This window comes from Castor canadensis, chromosome 1, assembly GCF_047511655.1.
Source record: "Castor canadensis chromosome 1, mCasCan1.hap1v2, whole genome shotgun sequence".
Classification (NCBI taxonomy): Eukaryota; Metazoa; Chordata; class Mammalia; order Rodentia; family Castoridae; genus Castor; species Castor canadensis.
Genome location: NC_133386.1, coordinates 29,308,387 through 29,327,742, shown reverse-complemented (window position 1 = coordinate 29,327,742; position 19,356 = coordinate 29,308,387). Strand labels below are relative to the sequence as shown.

At 38.8% G+C, this 19,356-nt stretch overlaps 1 long non-coding RNA gene across 2 annotated transcripts in view; it reads left to right on the top strand.

Moving 5' to 3' along the window:
• The first annotated feature begins 3,903 nt into the window (after positions 1-3,903).
• Positions 3,904-19,356, top strand: part of LOC141423334 (uncharacterized) — a 31,090-nt gene continuing 15,637 nt past the window's right edge. The window contains exons 1-2 of one of the 2 annotated variants that reach the window (XR_012448114.1): positions 3,904-4,080; positions 9,313-9,449. This is a non-coding gene — a long non-coding RNA (uncharacterized lncRNA). The remainder of the gene's footprint in view (positions 4,081-9,312; positions 9,450-19,356) is intronic. The other variant, XR_012448113.1, reaches the window with a different exon arrangement.

Sequence of the window (19,356 nt, the reverse complement as noted above, 5' to 3'; positions counted from 1 at the left end):
AAACTTCAGTTTTCCTCCACAAAATCAACATTTGAAGTTAACCATGACATAGTTTTAAAAAATCAACTTTACTAAGTAAACTGGTTTATATGTGGAAATGGATTTTTAAACTGCAGATTAAAAAATGGCTGAACAATGTGCTTATGACCCATATGTATGTGGGCTAATGAAACAGTTAAAGAGCAAAATTCCAAGGATACCACATATGGTGGTAATTTCTTACTGAACAGTCAAGGAGGCAGCCGTGGAATGTTGATTGGGAAATTGGTGAGAAAGTTTGGTCACATAGAAAGGAAGTTGCAGGAGTGAGGGAGAGACCTTGTGCACATCCCTTAGTTCATTAGCTAAGTGAGGCAGGGAATGGTGCTACTCCTTTAAGAGACTGTTAATGACCTTCAGACTTGTTCTTTATTTGTTTCAGCTAAAATTGCTTGGAGAAACTTAGGAGGGACCAGCCAAGGTCACCAAGTCACTAACTCATTCTTTTAGGCAACCTAGAGTAAATTTGGCTCAGTATGATATTGAACTGAGCATGCCCAGAAGTGTTGGCGTCTGCCATATTTCCTTTTGGAGCATATGTTCTATGACCTTGAATTAAGCATGCCCAAAAGCATTCTTGTCCACTTTTCCTTCTTGTGCATTCAGCCTTATTGTTTCCCTTGACACTTAAACTGGGCTATGATGCCTCAGCTATGTAGCCATATAGTCAATCACTTAACAGGTGATTCTTGATGCCTCCTGGAGTTAGAACTTGGACCTGATGGGGCCCACTCCCCATCTGAGAGTGTTACACAGAAAAGTTTGTTGCTCAAGAAAATGCCGTTATAATAAGATGTTCCATATATATCTCTAACGTAACTGAAACCTTCAGTTATCACTTCTCAAAATCAATCTTTATAGCTGTGGTGATTAACCATATTGATTTTAGAAGTTCTCTTGAAATGTAAAATAACAGTACTGTCCAGCAGTATCCGGTGGGTAAAACTCAACCCTTTCTGGGAAGCAGATGAGGCCCTCATTTTCTGCAATAATCCTGCCTAGGGCCATTCTTAGCCAAAGGAAGGCCTCAGCACTTCTCTAGAGTGGCCTCACTCTGGCTCATTTATTAAATTCTTTGGACACTAGAAGGAGGAACTGGATAAGGGAATGCTGTTTTCTTTGAACGCCTCATTTAAAGGATTTATTTCCCCCAGCCCTCTCCCACCAGCCAAAAAAGAGAAGAATTTATTCCAGCATTGTATAGTTTGCACAAATGAAATATGTTGGCTATTTTTTGTTTCTAAAGTGTCAATTTGAGGAGTTGATGTAGGAATTTATCTGAAATGCTTAGGATAGAGTTAGTTCAGTTCATTATGCTATTTATTTATTTTTTTAATCTAACCTCTCCTAAATCTGCATTTTAAGCTACAGCATTTTTAACTCTGGCTGCATATTGTGGTTACCTGGAGAACTCTGAGAAATTGTGACACTCAGGTTCCACCCCTAACGAGAATTTGGTTTAGTTGCTCTAGGAATGGAGCTGAGCATCGTATTTTTAAAAGCTCCCAGATGATTTTAAGAATACTCAAAGTTGAAAACCATCACTACGTGTATGATATGACACTTTCAAAAGTCAATTCTATCTTGTGTGTGTGTGTGTGTGTGTGTGTGTGTGTGTGGGGTTCTGGGGATGGAACCAGGGTTGGGAACATGCTAGGTAAGCAACTCTACCACTGAGCTAGACATTATTCTTGGCTTAGTGTTTTCCTAGGAATTTGAGACCATTTCTAACTTAAGTGACACAAGTGTAACTCTAGGATTCAGCTCCCCCCAAAAAACAGAGAGAAGACTCCATCACGCAGTGGTGAAATAGCCACAGGAACCCCAAATTCATATTTTGTATTGCTCAGAAGCAGAATTGCATAGAGAAAGCTTGCTTTCTCAATTTGCCATGCCATTTCTAACTTCAGAGCTTTATAGAATCTAGTCTACAAAATCCAACACATGTAATAAAACCAGCTGCGATATTTATGCAGCCCAGTTCAGTTTCATTGATTTGGGAGACTTTAGTTGGGGCAAATCTGTGTCCAAAGGAGCAGTCAAAGCTGTGAAACCTCCATCTGGCCACACTGTTTATCTTCTTTAATAAGCAAGGTTAATGACTTTAAGGAGAATGAGGACAGGCAATGATGACACATGTTTGGCTTTTGAGGACAGTTACTCCTCAGATAATGATTCTACCAGGTCCGTTTGGTGGGAGGAGTTTCACTGAGCCCCGGTGCCACCATCTGAGAGGAGCGTGATGGGATTCCCTTCCTGTCTACTGACTGCTGTTGCTGCAATGAGTTTTGTGAGTTGGGTGAGTAGGTTCTGATGGCAGGAGATAAACCTATTATGAAAGTCTGAGAAACACACATCTATAAACCTTTTAGGGAGAGTGGGGAGCAGCATGAAGGCAAATAGAACAAAAACCCCAGAATTTTCAAATGCATTCACTTAGCTGGTGCCCTTCTCCGGCCCTTGAAATGTGCATTTAGCAGCTGCCATTACACAACAACTGCACCTTTACCACAAAGGCTTGAGGAGGTGAGTGGGGGCAGGAATTCAATGTGATGTTGCTAACATCCATTTAAAGCCAAAGCCACAGGAGGAAGTAATTAGAGTTAATGGATATAGAATTTTAGGATGAAAGTGCATGGGATGTGATTTATTTAATTTCCTTAGACCTATCCTTTAGGTCATCTTATTTAAATATCTGTGTCTCCATTTATACTCTGACTCTCTGGCCTTTATGCAATAGGCCAAGTTTTCTTGTATGGAGCTGTGGAGATCTCATCACCTCTCCTTCAGAGTCTTCTATATCAGCCAGGGTCAACTGTCCTAGGGCCTTTCCAAGGGCAACCAGTCATTGTCTGGTAGATTGTGGAATTTGGGCTCCTGCGGGGACTGTTAGGGCTACTACCTGAGACCATCCCTGGGCTGTGCAAAGACTCCTCTTCCAGAGCCTCTGGTTGTTCTGTAACCTGAGTTTCTTGTGCTTCAAGGACAAGACTTCTCAAGGACAGCTAACACTCCCAAGAGCAAGAGCCATAGGGACTTTGACAACATATCAGGCGGGAACTAAATGTTCATTTCCAGAATGAAAATCAGTCTTGCACAGTCATGCAAGGTGTTTTTTCAGAGTCACAAAAATCAGGTAAATGAAGCCAACTAGTTCAACTTCCTGTGTAGCTAGGGACGACACAGTGGATCTGCCTAGCCTACAAGGGAGCACCCCGAGTTTTTGTCCACTGAAAGAAAGAAGGTGGCAAGGGAGTGCTAATGGAGGGGAAGTCCAGAAGTGGCTCCCATTGAGGCCCCAGGAGAGCAATAAACCATGAAATAGGCCTCCACATAGTCTCTCAAATCTTGGCTCTCAGTAGAGTCAGGATGACAAGATCCAAGAAACACTGAATTTTGTAAGGTAATACAGAACTATTTCCACTGCAGGAGGGAAGCAGGCTCTGTATTCATAGCAGGCTGCTTCAGGGGGACTCTGAAATGTACTGACTTCAAGACCTTTTTCACCTTGTTCCTCTTATTTCTTTGTGATTTTCAGAAAATTCATGCTGCTATTAATAAGATAGATTCACCGTCATTTTTTAGTAAGTACAAATACAATTTAGGAATATATTTTCTATCAATTTAATCAATACACATATTTAATATATATATATACTTATATGTATAATGCAACATATTCAGGTATAAATGTATATCCATTTAGATTTTACAGTAATGATCAACTTTCTCCACTTTAAGTCATTCTTTTCCATTAATCTTGTACACATCTATGAAGCAATAGATTATGGTTACTTATTCAACAGTAAGACAACAACATAGTAAGTGATCAACTCAACAAGTATCTATTGGGTAACCATTGCATTTAAGGCACTGAGCCCAGGTACTGTGGTCAATGCAAAAATGTATTTGACTTGATTGCTTTCACAAGGGCTTCTAGACTTACAAAGGAGATGAAACTATGGATACAAATAATTCAAGTTAGAAAGTGGCAAATGTGAAATATGAAGAAAATGCTGTGAGAATTCTGGAGACAGTAAGGTAAGATCATGTCTGCTTTTGGAGATCAGAGTGCTGTTTGTGTGGGGGGTGCTTTCTTCACGGGCTCAGCAGGATAAGGTTTGTACCTGGAGTGGTGGGCGTGTGGAATTGGGGTGCTCTAGTTGATGGGAATAGTGGGAGCAAATTCATAGCCCTGGGAAAGTGCCGAGAATTTCTGACCCTGAAAACAGTTGTTTGTGATTCAGAGCACATGCCTGAGAGTTTCAAGAAGTCAGATCTGCTGGAAAGAGATCCTGACAGTCCTTTGGTGTCAAGCTGAGGAGTTTGAATTTTATGGGTTAGGTCATTTTCAAGGACTGCTGTGACAAAGTTGGGGGCTAAAACAACAGAAACAAAAACTTACTTTCCCACAGTTCTTGGAGGCTGGAAACCCAGTATCAAGGTGCTGGCCAGGCCATGCTTACTCTGAGGCTCTAAGGAAGAGCCCTTGCTGGCCTCTTCCCAGCTCTCAATGGCTTTCTGAAATCCTTGGCACTCCATGGGTGTGGTGCATCTGTCTTCATGTGCCTTTCTTCCCTGTGTGTCTGTGTTTCTAATCTCAACTATTTATACCTTTCAAGACCCCATTTCCAAATAAGGTCCCAGGTGGACATGAATTTGGGGGCGGGGGTCACACTGTTCATCCTATTGTACCAATTTAGCAAGATCCTTAGGTGTTTTTTTTTTTTTTTTTGGTCATTATTGGGGTTTGAACTCAGGACTTCTCACTTCTAGGCAGGTGCTTGACCACTCAAAGTGCCTGAATGTACTTTGATGTCAAGATAAGGAGTTTGAACTTTTGCAGTTAAGATACCCAGTTTCAAACCAGGTACTGGTGGCTCACACCCATACTCTTTTTTTTTTATTCATTTATTCATATGTGCATACATTGTTTGGGCCATTTCTCCACCCTACTCCCCCGCCCCCTCTCTCTCTCCACCTAGCTACTCAAGAGGCAAAAAGGATTGAGGCTCAAAGTCAGCTTGGTAAATAGTTTGTGAGACCCTATCTCCAAAAAACCTACCACAAAAAGGGACTGGTGGAGTGGCTCAAAGTGTAGGCCCTGAGTTCAAACCCTAGTACCACAAAAACAAACAAATAAACAAAAGACACCGAGGTTCAGAGAGACATTGAGCCAAGTCTTTCTGGGGCAGGGAAACCCCAGCAGCCTCAGCCTTCCCTAGGTTGGATCTGGTATATCTGGTGAGTTCCTAACACCTGGCTGTCCGGAGTCACATTCCTAACAGCTGTCCACCCACTGGCTCTATCTGGGTGCTGGAGCTCCATCCTCAACCTCTGCTCACTGGGATGTGATTTTAGCACTTCTTTCAGCCCTTCTGGGGACACCATTCTTATCTCACTCTGCTGTATCCACCTGGCAGCTGTGGGCTAGGACTCCTGTAGGAGGTAAGTGTGCGCTTCAAAGCCAGTGCTTCTGTTTGTTTCTTCTCCGCCACCTTTGGCTCACTTGTGGAATCATTATTTGTTAAATTAAGAGTAAGAAAGGAGATGGAGAGGACGAGTTCAAGTACAATATATTGTAAGAACTTTGGTAAATGTCACAATGTACCCCAAGTACAACAATCATAATTAAAGAAAAGAGTGAGGAAGATCATTTTGTTTGTTTTGTTATGTTTTTGCTATTTTTTTTTTTTGAGACAGTGTCAAATTATGTGTAGCCCAGCCTGGCCTTGAACTCAAGATCTCCTTCCTTAGCCTCCTTAGTGCTGGGATTATAGGACTTCATCACCACACCCATCTGGAACTGTCATCTTTTTGATATTTCTTAAAATTTGTTCTTTGCTTTAGAGACAACTAAATGCCCATATCAGAATAAAGACGAGTTAAAAGACACCTCTGGAGCATTCATTCATGAATACTTGTTTGAATAAATGAATTTATTGAATGCTTTCTATATGATAGTGCAGTAAGCACTATATCTCATTATTAATCATTTTAAGTTTTTAATGTAGCTAAAACTGTAACATGTTCAACATAAAACCAAAGACATAGCTCCTTCCTATTACCATTTTTAGTTGCAAGGATTAAATGGAATAATGTAATATATTTAGAAGTCTTAACACATTCCACTCAGTAGTTGTTAGCTATCATTGCCCTGATTAGCTGTACATGCTGCCAGCTCTCTGGCTGTAGTGCGATATGATATATTTTGCCTTTCATTTGAGTTTTAATGCTTTTTACCATCAAAGGGTTCACACATCTTGCTGGAAAAAATTGGAGATTTGGTTTCTTCAAAGTTATGACAATCACTGCAACGTGCTTCCATGTAGAAACTCTGGTTGCTAAGAACAGTATAGATAAGGGTAGAAAGTGGGCTGATGACAACTGTCACTTTATATTGTCTCTTATTTTTGTCACTTGGAGAGAAAAAGCAGTTGGCAGATGTTTGGGCTTGTGTCTGTGATATCAGAGCAACATTTTGAAAATGAATGAGTTTCCGGGATGACACCAACCTTATTTGATTGACTTCTGGGTGGATTATCTGCCATCCCAAAGCTGACTTACTGTTGTTCAGGGGAACATGGATGCAAATTCTTGTTTAAAGAAACTTCTAAGCAGTGCATGGCAGTTTACACCTGTAATCTCTGCACTCAGGAAACTAAAGCAGGAGGATCTTGAGGACAAGGTCAGCCTGGGCTACATAACAAGTTTAAGGTCAGCCTGGAATACATAGGGAGAACTTGTCTCAAATTATAAAAATATTCTCTGTGGTCAGGTTATTAGAAGTCTTCCTCTTCCCAGAGACTGTACCGGAGAGCCCTCCCTTCATCATGACCAGTAATAAATGATTTTGCATGACAGTTAATTTTCCTGCACCACAACATCCAAGGGCAAAATAGGTACAAAATGAAATCTTATTTTAAAGCCTGGAGAGTTTTGGAGCTAGATTTAGAGACATCATAAAGAGGAATGATTCCTATGTTAAGGGAAGTAATTTTTATGAGGAAACGACTTCTAATCCCAGTGCTTTGCTTGTAGGATTAATGTCATAAGAGCATATTTTTTACAAAGTTGTAGGGAGAGAAAAACAGAAGAAATTCATTCTGAACCTGAATAAATTGGCACATAAGTAAGTTGGGGAGAAGTGAGCTCATTTTAACATCTGAAGACTCACCCCATTTGTTTTGTACAACAACAACAAAAAAAATACATCATGTTTGGCTGTGTATGAAAGTCACAAGAGCTTGTCACTTCCACTTTTTAAAAAGAGAAGTCAATGTGTCTGGCTTACTTAATTTTTTCCTAACCTCAAGTTTTCACCTTCAAATAGACGTTCTGGAGACTTGCTGACTCATAGGCAGGCTCTAGGGCTGTACTTTCCCTTTTTGAGTTCTAGAAGAACCAAGAATAGTGCTGCTAAGAGAATGGACAAACTAATGAGGGAAGTTACCTATGCACTCAAATATATAATTGCATACATTTATGTTAATTGACATAAAATCTGCATGTGATAATCTTTAAACAATGCTCTTGCCTAAGAACTTAAAAAAAAATAGTAAGCCAAATGGTAAAGTCCAGTCACAGGTTTTAGGTTTGCAGGTGGAGCTTCATCTGATTTCCTCATCTCAGGATCCATAGTGCTTAGGATTTACATTGTCATTGTTGGAACCATGGTGCTTAATTTTTGTTTGTTTGTTTTTTGAGACAGGGTAGATAGCCAGGCTGGCCTTGAACTTGCTGTGTAGCCTAGGCCAGCCTCAAACTCATAATCCTCATACCTCAGCCTCGCTGTAATCCTAGTGCTGGGATCATAGACACACTCCACCAAGACCAGTTTCACAGCGTTTAATGTTTATTGCCTTTAATATTTCTCTTCCCAATTCCATCTATTTCTTGAGGGGCTGTCTAAGCTCTCTTGGCATTAGTAAGTGAACCAAAGTTGACACCAACCAGCAGATAGAAGGTTCTATATAAGAGAGGCCAGGTATTCATTTCAGTCTTTTGCAGGGCATAGACACTACACTTCCTTCCTCAGCATCAGAAAACATCCAGCTCTGCCACTGAGAGTTAGGAGTATGGGGAAAGACTGCCGGAAGATAAGTAGTTATTCCAGCAATGTAGATGAAAACTGGAAGTTCCTAACTGATCTGCTCCCAATCCTTTACAACAGTGCTGCCCAGTGAGGCTTTGGAAAGGCAAATCTAATTAATTCACTTCTCTGCGTAGAACCCTTCAATACATCCAAGGGTACTTGGGACAAAGACCAGGAACATTACCTGCCTCTGAGGCCTTAAGTGAGGTGGCTCCTCTCCCCTCACCTCCTGTGGGAGCCACTGTCTCTCCTTTGTCTCTCCTCTGTGTCTACTCACAGTGCTTCTCCCTTAGCTTATCAAAATGGGCTTCTTCCTACCTCAGCCCTTGCCCCCTGTGGCTCCTCCTGCTAGAATCATTGCAGTCTCCCTGTCTATCTTTGACTGCAGAATGGCCTTTATTTGGCCAGTCCAGAATATTTAAAGTTTGAATCGAATGCCTTGAGGCCAGCATACTCCCTTCCAGTCAGCCTTGGGCTTTCAGATTTCTTGCAGTCTTACCCATACTGGATGCACACATTCATTTGGATTACCTGTCTGCTCCCTTGAAGGAATTCAAGTTTACAATCCCTGGACTAATTAAATCCTACTAATCAACCAGTGATCTGGGCAAATGTTACTTCCTCAAGGAAGCCTTCACATCTCCACACTCTCAGGCATCTGTACTTACCCTTCATAGCAGTCATCACACCTATAATTAAATAACTGATTGCATCATTAGGTAGTGAAAGCTGCATTCTTGGCTAGCATGGACAGTGCTATTGGAAAGGGACTCTTGGTTTTTCTCCTCTTTGTTTTCAGTGCTTTCCATATGGAAGGCACTCAGTTATTGGATTGATGGATGACAAAGCTAGCACACTCCAAAACTTAGTAATGTAAATGATTCTCTAAAAGTTTTAAATGAGATTTATAGACAAACACCTTTCTAGGGCTATTTGAGCCCAGCTCTTCTGGTAGACGCTGTGGCCCCCTAACCCTCGGGAGTATGTATTAACATACATTAATTCTACAAAGGGGATTAATTGTGATTTTCATGCATGCATATAATGTACTTTGATCATATTCACCTGAGAAGGTATTCTCTTATTATGATAATTAGCAGAAAAAAAGTGGGATACATTGTATGGAATAATGTATGCCGAGTTCCTCAACAGACACCTATTTTTTTTCTCTCTCCCAGCCTCTCTTTAGCCTTCTGCACCAAGCTTTCTACCTCAGGGGCAGACCTGTGTAGATTGGGTTAATGACCTCTGGTTTCCAGCTGATTTGTCCAACTGGGAGCTCCTGCAGGTCAGAAGAAAAGCATAAGGAGTTCAGGTCAGGTCCCACATTTCTGCTTCCTCCCTGTACAGTTGTCTTGGGTTGTCTGCATAATTGCCACCAAGGCCATAGCTCCTGTCCAGGTGATGCTTTCCACTCTCTGTCTCACTGTGGTCAACTTTTTCCTCTTGCACCTGAGACCTAAGGTACCTCATTCTTCTGGGTGGTCCCTACATTGTTCTGTACCCCATCAACATTTTTTTTTTAACCAACCCCCTGCAGTGTGCCTCCTGCTTTCTGTTCGGACTCTGATGACGACACATTTTTATAGGGGCTCCATTTGTGATTTCTCTCATTTTGACAAGGAATCAGAGCTATGATAGTAGGCCTGGCACCCACTGGCTTAACTACATGAAGGCGTAATTTTTTTTGGATCATGTTCTACCATCTGTTTTTTTTTTATTAGCCCTAACACTCTTAATCTTATTTGCCTTACATGCTAAAATGCCTTATTATTGTATATTCTCAGCAATTTCATAATGTACTGTGTATATTCTTATTTTTTGAAAATTAATTACTTGTTGGGTATTATAGTTTTTCCTTGCCTACAATATTTTCTGTTCTTTCATGGATAAATCTACTTTGAAAAAAAGAAAACCATAAAAGTATAATGAAGTAGGTCGACTTTAATTTGCTTAATCCTCTATCCTGTGTTCTACAAACTGTTGTTAAAATCACTCAAGTCACTCAAACACATCTGGTAATCTATTACTTTTATTTTCATGAGGTTTCAAAGGGTTGGCTATGTACCTAGCCTCAGTCTTAGGATTGGGAATAAAGCACTGAACACATTCTTTTCTAGGCTACTCCTTGAGGTAATTTTGAAAAACTATATCATGGTTTTAAGTTGATATATTGTCCTAAAATCAAAATATTAAATAGTCAAAAAATATAAAATTTCTAGTATTCGTGACTAGATAACAAAGCAATTTCTCTGGTGTTAAAATGGAGCCTGTGATAAGTTCCTTCAAAATATGGAACATTTTCCCCTAACAACTCTACCAAATGAACATTTATTATTTCATTAAAAAGTAATGAGATTTTCCTGTAATGAAACAGAGCTGACAGAAGACTGTCGAAGTCTTGTCACTCATCCTAAATGCATGCAAATAGCTGAGTCATTTGAGGCACTCAGTCTTCTGCTTCATCGTGGGAGTTCAGAGTCACAGGGTTTCTATGTAGAAATTTTAGAAATTTGGAAAGGAAGTTTGGGACTGAGACCCATGATTTGCCCATCATGAGGCTGGATGGAGAACCTGAGATCCCTGGTTACCATTTGGCTACATTTTCACTATTGCATGATGGGAAGTGCCAAAACCTCTGTGGTAGGTTAAAATAAAAATTAATGTGCACAAACAACAATAATAATATTGCATTCTGTATGAATGTGAATCTATAATTATTTCTTTTCTCTTTTCTCTTGTATTTTTTACCATTTTATTTCCTCTGTACTGTCTATAAAACATTTTGTTTGAAGTTTTGAATTAGATTTGCATTTCTATTCGGGACAAATTCAGCACTTTTCTCTTTGATTTGTATATCCATGTCACTGAGAAAATGAAAATAAATTCAATTTCATTTTACAAAGGCAAGACTTGGGAGGATTAATTTTCACCACTCAATATTGTAGGTAATAGAGTTTGACAAATGATGCAATCTTTAATAATAATTTTAGGTTGCTCATTTGAGCTAATCAATACCAGCTGAATCAAGGGGTTAGAAGAAGCTTTTAAAACCCTGTTACACCAGTGAAATAATTCAATTTTGTGTGGTTCAATTATTTTCAGTAATATAGCAGCTTTTTGGCATTATTGAAATTCAAAGTGAGAGTAAAGTTTCTAAACAAATTTAAAGACCTGATAGGAATGCTTTACTGTTATTATTCAAATTAATAAAGCATAATTCATGCAAGACCCTATGAGAGAGAGAGAGAGAGAGAGAGAGAGAGAGAGAGAGAGAGAGAGAAAAGAAGAAGAAGAAGCCTGAAAACAACTTTAGTAACCATTGCTATTTGTGATATAATTTTCTAATATTAGAAATGAGGAAATCAACAAAAGGAACTAATTTACAAAACCTTGTTACTGGTATTGATATCCAAATTTATTACTTCTCAGACTTCCCAAACATTAAAACAACTGCTTTAATGCTATGCTTAGGATACATTTTTATCATTCCCTAAGGACAACTGATTTCAACATTAAGGGAAAATGTTCACTGAGAAATAAACTAGATCATATGTAAGCATATAATGCAAAACAGAACTTGTACTGAGGGTTTCTCACCTGAATAGAATCCAAAATAAAACCTAGCCTAATAATAAAATTAAGTATATAGGGAGGTAATTCCCACAAAAAGTTGTTTCTGGTTTTTTTTTTTTTTTTTAACCATGAAATAGGAATGTCCCAAATGTTAAAAAGAGAATTGATTTTGAAAATTGTTTTATACAAAACAGTGGGATAAAGTGAGGGACAAATGTGAAATGTCCCTGACTTAAGTGAGGGGAACTTTTTATGTGTGTATTTACTGATTTATTGAATTTTTAAGCATGTATTCTTCCTTGGTACAATGAAATTTCCCCAGGAAAATTTGGGTGAAAGGTGCAAGAGTTGAGAGAATCTCTGTTACCCTGAAATGTACTTCATATGAAATCCAAAGAAGTCCTGTTTCTACGCTATTTTAAAATCATATTAATGTGATAAACTGAGAAATACTTCAAAATGTGTGCTGTCATTGCATTCTCAAAGTCTAACTGTGTGGTACAGATCTGTGGTTATTTAAGTATAACATCAGTACTGAGCTACACCTGCCTTGCCAAAGCTGACAAATTTTCACAAATCTTGTGATACAGTTGTCTAATAGTCACTATTAAAAATAAAATTTTATAAACATAAAATGTAAATTATGTTCCTATGAAAGGTAATGAATGCTTAAATTCCATTAGCACATTTTCCTATTAGTTAGATTCTGGAGGTTATTTATGTCTCTAATATTTGTATTAAGATTGTCAGATAAAACCCAGAATGCCCACTTAAGTTAGAATTTCAAATATTTTAGTATAAGTATGTTTGAAATATTGTATGGAAATACTTACACTAAAATAATTATTTATAGTTCATCTGAAATCTAGGCATCCCAGATTTTCATTTGTGAAATCTAGAAGATTCTATCTGGAGTAAGTACTTACTACATAAGAGTGTTAGAGCTGGAACAAGTGTAAGGCCAGTTCAAACCCAGTACTGCAAAACAAAACAAAAAAACCCCACGGGTATCAGAGCGTATCTCTTCCTAACTGTGTTCAGTGACTTTATGTTGGTCACGTGAAATCAGTCATGGTAGGTGCATTTACCCCCCCAAAACCAGTACATGCTACAAATTAGAGCCCTTGCCCCTGAAGCAGTTGTTAAAAATTTAGAATCCGTTTTAATAATTTTCACTGTCTTGAAGATACTCAGCATCCAGCTGCTTAGAAAAGATTACTTCTTTGATCATTTGATCACTACAATAAAAACGAATGAGTTTGTACACATTATTCTGTCTGTGTTCACCTCTGCACTATCACCAGGCAATATTATTTGCAGGAAACTTAAAACAGACAATTTTTAGCCCTGCAGGGTTTTGTTTGTTTGTTTTTGAGTTTCTTACTATGTAGCCCAGATTGGCCTTGAACTCAAGATTCTCCTGCTTCAGTTTCCCAAGTGCTGAGGGTCCAGCCACCCACAATCATGCCCCACAGCCCTCAAATGATGTATGTCTTAGGCTGCTCAATTGATGACCAGGATGTTTTAAACATTTTAAAATTATTTCCTCTACAGAAACCCAACTATGTCTCTGTTTCTACCAGCATATTCTTTCAATATGCTCTGTATAACTTTTAAGGTTAGATTAGTGTAGAGAATTGTAGGGGGAGGATTAAATTTGAGGTAACATGTTGAATAACGTGAGGAAGAGGTATAAGAAACCTATTGTGTCTTTGCTCACCCTTAGCCAACACCGATGCTTCTTGCTACCGTTACTGTGTGTTTTAGCAGATGTAATAAGCTAAGTACAACTGTTTACAGGTCAACTCGTTGAAAATATTTTTACTACCCCCTTTCAAATTAAATGAGTGAAATGAGAGAGGAGATCAATTAATCATAGTAGTGGCCAGACCCTGGGAAACCAAGGTCAGTGACCTTAGTGGGCTGATCAATGAATTTGATCCCAGGGAAGACCGACAATATCAGGTTTCGGGTTGCTTTGCTTTAATCATTTATGTGTGCCCTATGCATAGAGAAAGATAGAGTACTAGCAGCTCCAAATTCAAGTTCATCAATATTAAACAACAAATGCAGCTGCTTTCAGAACAGCACTTAGTCAGAATGGTGCTTAGAAAATGTGAAACTCTAGTATGAGACAGGCACAGGAGGGTCATTAGGATTACTGTATTGGAAGCTTTTACCTGACTCATTTGCCTCTTCCTACCCTTTGAAACAAAATTATTGTTGCCCTTCCTCCTCCTTGTCCTCCTCCTCTTGTATTTCAGAGATCGTCAAGCTGATCATTTAAAAGCATGGGAAGTCATTTTGCAGATTTAAGCCCATCCTTGCTTACCAAGTCTGAATTAGGAATGCTAGTATTTTAGTTATGCTCATTTTCTTTCACCAAATGAGATTTTATGCTTGAGATCCTTCACATACGAGTTATTGCATTGGGTTGGCAGAGTGGCTCAAGTGGTAGAACTTCTACGTAGCAAGTGTGAGGTCCTGAGTTCAAAATCCAGTGCTGCAAAAACAAAACAAAAGCCTAAAGTATTGGGTTCACAGAAACAGGGTAAATTCTAACAAAAAAGTGGTTATTTTTGAAATAATCATTTGAATGAATAAAATAAAAATAAAGTATCCAAAAGGTTATTTACCTGAATTGAACTATTAAAAGAAATGGGATCCATGTATGGATTCCATACCTGTAATCCTAGCTATTCAGGAGGCATAGGCAGGAGGATCTCGAGGTTGAGGCCAGCTGGGCAGAGGTAGCAAGACCCTGTCTCAAAAAACAGACAAAAACCCAACAGACCGGGGGCATAGCTGAAGTGGTAGAGTACTAGATTCAATCCCCAGTAACACCACCACCACCACCTCACACACACACACACACACACACACATCCCCCAAAGAAACATGGTCTTCTATTAGAAAATTCAAATTCTGGTAGGTATTTCTATCCCTTCTATTCAAGAACCTGTTGACTTCCAAATTGTTCTGATGTCCTAACTTATTTTGAAGCTGAGACCTATCATCCACAAGTGGGGAAAGCTATTCTACTGCTTTAAAAAATAGGAAGAATAAATGTTATCTAAGATAGCAACAATGGGCATTCTCCCACTTTTTTTGACTTTATATGTGTGTGTGTGTGTGTGTGTGTGTGTATGTATACACAGGGCTAACAGTTACATTGGGCCTTAGAGACACTAGGCTTAATTGCCAAGACTCAAAAACGATCAGGTATCCAATAAAAACTTATGCTCCTTTTTTTTTTGTTTTAAAGATAGTAGGTTTTGACAAGTGATGTGAAAAAGAAATACAGAGGACCATCTATAGCTCAGTCCTGGAGCCTGTGCTTAACATGCTTGTGGACTTGGGTTCCATCCCTAGCACCAGTAGATAAATAAAATAATAAAATAAACATTAAAAAGAAGTAACCAGACATAGTGGCATACGTGCCTATAATCCTGCACTTGGAAGGCAAAAGCAGAATGATTGAGAGTTTAAGACCATCATGGGCTACATAGAGAGTTCAAAGCCAGCCTGGCTATATTGGGAGACACTGTCTCAAAAAAAGCAAAAATAGCTGGATATGTTGATGTATGGTGGTCCCAGCCTCTGGTCCTAACTACTCAGGAGGTGGAGATAGAAGGATCATGGTTTGTAGCTCAAGTCTAGCTGGAGCAAAGCTGGCATGACACCCTATCTGAAAAATAAACTAAGAGCAAAAGGACTGGGTGGGGGGTATGCAAGCTTTAAGTGGTAGAGCTCTTGGTCTTGAGTTCAATCCCCACTATAGCAAAAAAGAAAAAGAAATAGAGAAAATGAAAGGTCTCAAAGAAGAAAATACATTTAGTGGAAGGTAGATGACATTCTAGCCACAGCAGAGCCATGCCTTTGGACCTTTAAGATTTGAAGGTGCCACGTGGATATACAGCACCTCAGATACTTCTGGTTCCAATACTCTCTAGACGGAGTTTAGTTGTACTATTTAATGTAATTTCACTTTTACCTAGCATTTTATTTTATTTTATTATTTTTAGGTTTTGAACTCAGGGTCTCACACTTGCTAGACAAGCACTTACCGCTTTAGCCTAGCACTTTATAGTTCATCTAAAACTTTCATATAATAACTAACATGCCTTCAGTGTGGAAAGCACCATTATCTTATTTAATTTTCATAGCAATGGTATGACACTGGCTCTACCGCTATCCTAATTTTACCAGCCAAGACAGTGAGGTCTAGGGAGCTGATGTGACTTGTTCTTTAGTCACTTGGCCTTGACTGCACTCATGTTGGAGTCCATCTTAGGCACTGTCACACTTGCTTAAGCCATGGATGATCAGGGGGGTTGGGGAAGGTACTCAAGGTCACTTAGTTAGAAAATAGTAAAACTGGGACATGAAGTCACGCTTACAAATTCTTCCGAGTAGCTGCCAGCAACATTTTTGTGACTAGAAAACATGGGACAAGCTGGTGAAATTTCAGTTGGGTGGTAATGATTTTTGGCTGAATCTGAAGTTTTCAAATCTTACTTTGATCTACATATATGGCTACAATACATATAATTTAATTTTATGCATTATACTTTATAATATTTACACTATATATTATATAATATTGGATCATGTCTATAGACATGGAGTCATATAGATATGACTCCCTGCATATGCCTTTATATCTTTACAGTGTCACTATAACATTCTTCACTGCTGTTGTTCTTTCTGCGAGATCTGGCACATGGCATGTGCCCATATACCACGTGTTTAGATTTTCCCATTCCATCTCTGAGAAAGTTAGAATTGCAGACTGGAGAACACAGGGCCAGCCTCATGGACACATGGACATGATGATAGGGACTAGACTGAACAGGGACAGCCTGGACTCAACGCCAGTGGGCCACTTCATCACATATTTTCTCATGAGTAAGATGAAGAGTTCAAACTGTGTGATACACAGGTCTCCTCCAGCCCTAAAACTACTGCATGTAGTCTGTGGGAAGAACACATTACCAACATATATATCTATCAGACTGATTTGGTCACGCTTTCACAAACTGGACATCCGCTACTTGGATTGTACCATGACTCTGTCATGGTACAATTATCACTATGCATTGTTATCATGGTGCAATGCAGTGAGAAATGGCCCTTAGTGACAGCTGGGTGAGCTAAGTGTAGAGCAGTTTTCCTAATTACTGAGCAAACAAACAAAATCTTTGATGCTTTATGACTACTGTGAACTGGGTAGGTTGATTAAGTGAATCGATCTCTGAGCAGACCAGGCAATATCAAGTTTCTGTTGCTGCACTTTAATCTTGCATGTGTACCTGCAGGCTCTCTCTCTCTCTCTCTCTCTCTCTCTCTCTCTCTCTCTCTCTCTCTGTGTGTGTGTGCGTGTGCATGTGCGTGTGTGTGTGTGTGTGTGTGTGTTTTAAAGAGTCATTTAGATAAAGAATGGAAGGGTGGGGAATGTGTGCTTGTGTTGTTTTTCAAAACCCAATTGACGGTCATTGGTGTTATTTGGAAATTATTACTTAGGGAGAGAAATGGCAGGTCAGACCTTTGATTTATGTCAGTGGTCTGGGTCACTGCACACAGAAGAGGAAACAGAATTTGAGATGCATTTTGTTGTTCACTGATTCATGTTCTATTGTTGGATTTTTTTCCTCTGGAGTAATTTTCTTTTGAGTGGTTTGCATTTGTTTTTTGTCCCTGTGGGTTTGTTGGTTTTTTTTTTTTTTTAAGACTTGAGAGTTATCTTTCACTGAATATTAATTGTGCACTGAATATATTCTTCTGCTTATTTTGTTTGGGCTATACTGGGGTTTCCAGACTGGTGCTACTACTTTTTTATTTTCTAAGTGAATACTCAGTGAATTTTCCATCTTCAGAAATACAATGCTGATCTAACAAGTGTAAGCACTGGGCAAATTGATTGAGGCAGTGCATAAAAAGCTGCTTGAGAATTCTACTTTAAGATTAACACTTAGAAACAAGATTTTTTTTTTTATCGTTTTTATATTTACTCACATGTGCATACATTGCTTGGCACACTCCCCCCACAATAAGTTATTTTAGCTTTCTGCCTTATCACATAAGTCAGTGTTTTTCAAAACTTTTTGACCATGACTTACAAAAAATACACATTTCTTATTGTGATCCAGTTTAAGTGAATCCAAAGGAAAGTGTTACTAAATAAAATCCTCTTTCTGTGACTGAAAAAAAATCTCATCTACTTTATTTTTTAAAAGTGATGGTTGTAGTTCACTAAATTGATCTAGGCCCACTAGGGAGTGGTGACCAGCTGCCCTGGTATTACCTAGGAGCTTGCTAGAAACACAGGAGCTGAGGACATAGTTCTGTGGTACAGTGTATGAGTGTATGGCTAGTGTGAGGCCCTGGGTTTGATCCCCTAGCTCACAGAGAAGTAGGAAAGAAATTCAGAATTACAGGTCCTACTCCTGACCTGGTGAGTAACACACCCCATCTATATATTAAATTTAAGGAATACAGCTTCTGATAATAATGGGATTTGCCACCAGGTAACACTAAAGTGACTTCTTTCCTCTTTGTTTCTTCCCACTTATTTAGGTAAAGGGGATTGCATAGGCATGAGACCTGAAAGTAGTATCTGACATGTGAAGGTGGGGGGCCCATAATAAATCATATAGTTGCTATCATTTTACTTTTCGAGTTAAATTATTCTTCTCCTAAATAGAGACTTGGTTTGCCTTTAATAAGTTTTTAAATCACATAAATAGTTATAATAAAGACCAGCTAGAAATAGTCTATTAAAAATGGAGTTTATTCTTGCCCTTTGGATTTGTACACTAATAAAAGGAAATAGAATTACCGAGTTATTTATTACATTCATGAGTTTACTCAATTTCCATTTTATGGCAGGAAGCTATATAAAACTTTTTTTATTTTTTTCATATAATGAGTAAGGAAGATGATAAATGGGTGGTTTGTAAGATAGAGGTCTCATTATTGATCTCTTCCTGTGTGCCTAACTCTCTAGGCCCTTCATGTGTGTGACCCCCAATATCAGGCATCAAGCAGTCTGAATTTATAAATGAACTAAAGGTCACCGATGTCGAGTTGCTTAGGGAGGGTCATACAATTATTATCTTATAGTGAAGATCTAAACACACATTCGAATCTGAGTCCCATGTCATTTTCCTTTCCCTGCAGATACCTGGACTGAGCCTCAGAGATGTTTTTGTTCCTCTGCAACCCAGATGGTTTCTCTTTGATCTTGGTCATTATAACAAAAAGGCCTTTTTCTACTTGATTTCAAATTTGTTAGAGAGAGCCACTTTTAAAAAAATACTGGCTGTGCCATGTGTGGTGGCTTGTGCCAGTAATCCTAGCACTCAGGAGTCAGAGGCTGGAGGATTGTGAATTTGAAGGCAACCTAGGCTACATAGTGAGTTTGAGGCTACCTTGGGCTACATAAGTGAGATCTTGTTTCAAAAGAAAAGATACTGCCTGCGTTTACAGTGCATTTAGTATAAAATCAGTCAGATTCATTAGGTTCATTTGGTAAAAGTTGAACAATATGGAAGAAAACAATAAATAAATACCACATATAATCTGTATTAGTTATTTTTGTTGTTGTTATGACAAAATATTTGACATAAACAGTTTAAGAGGAAGGA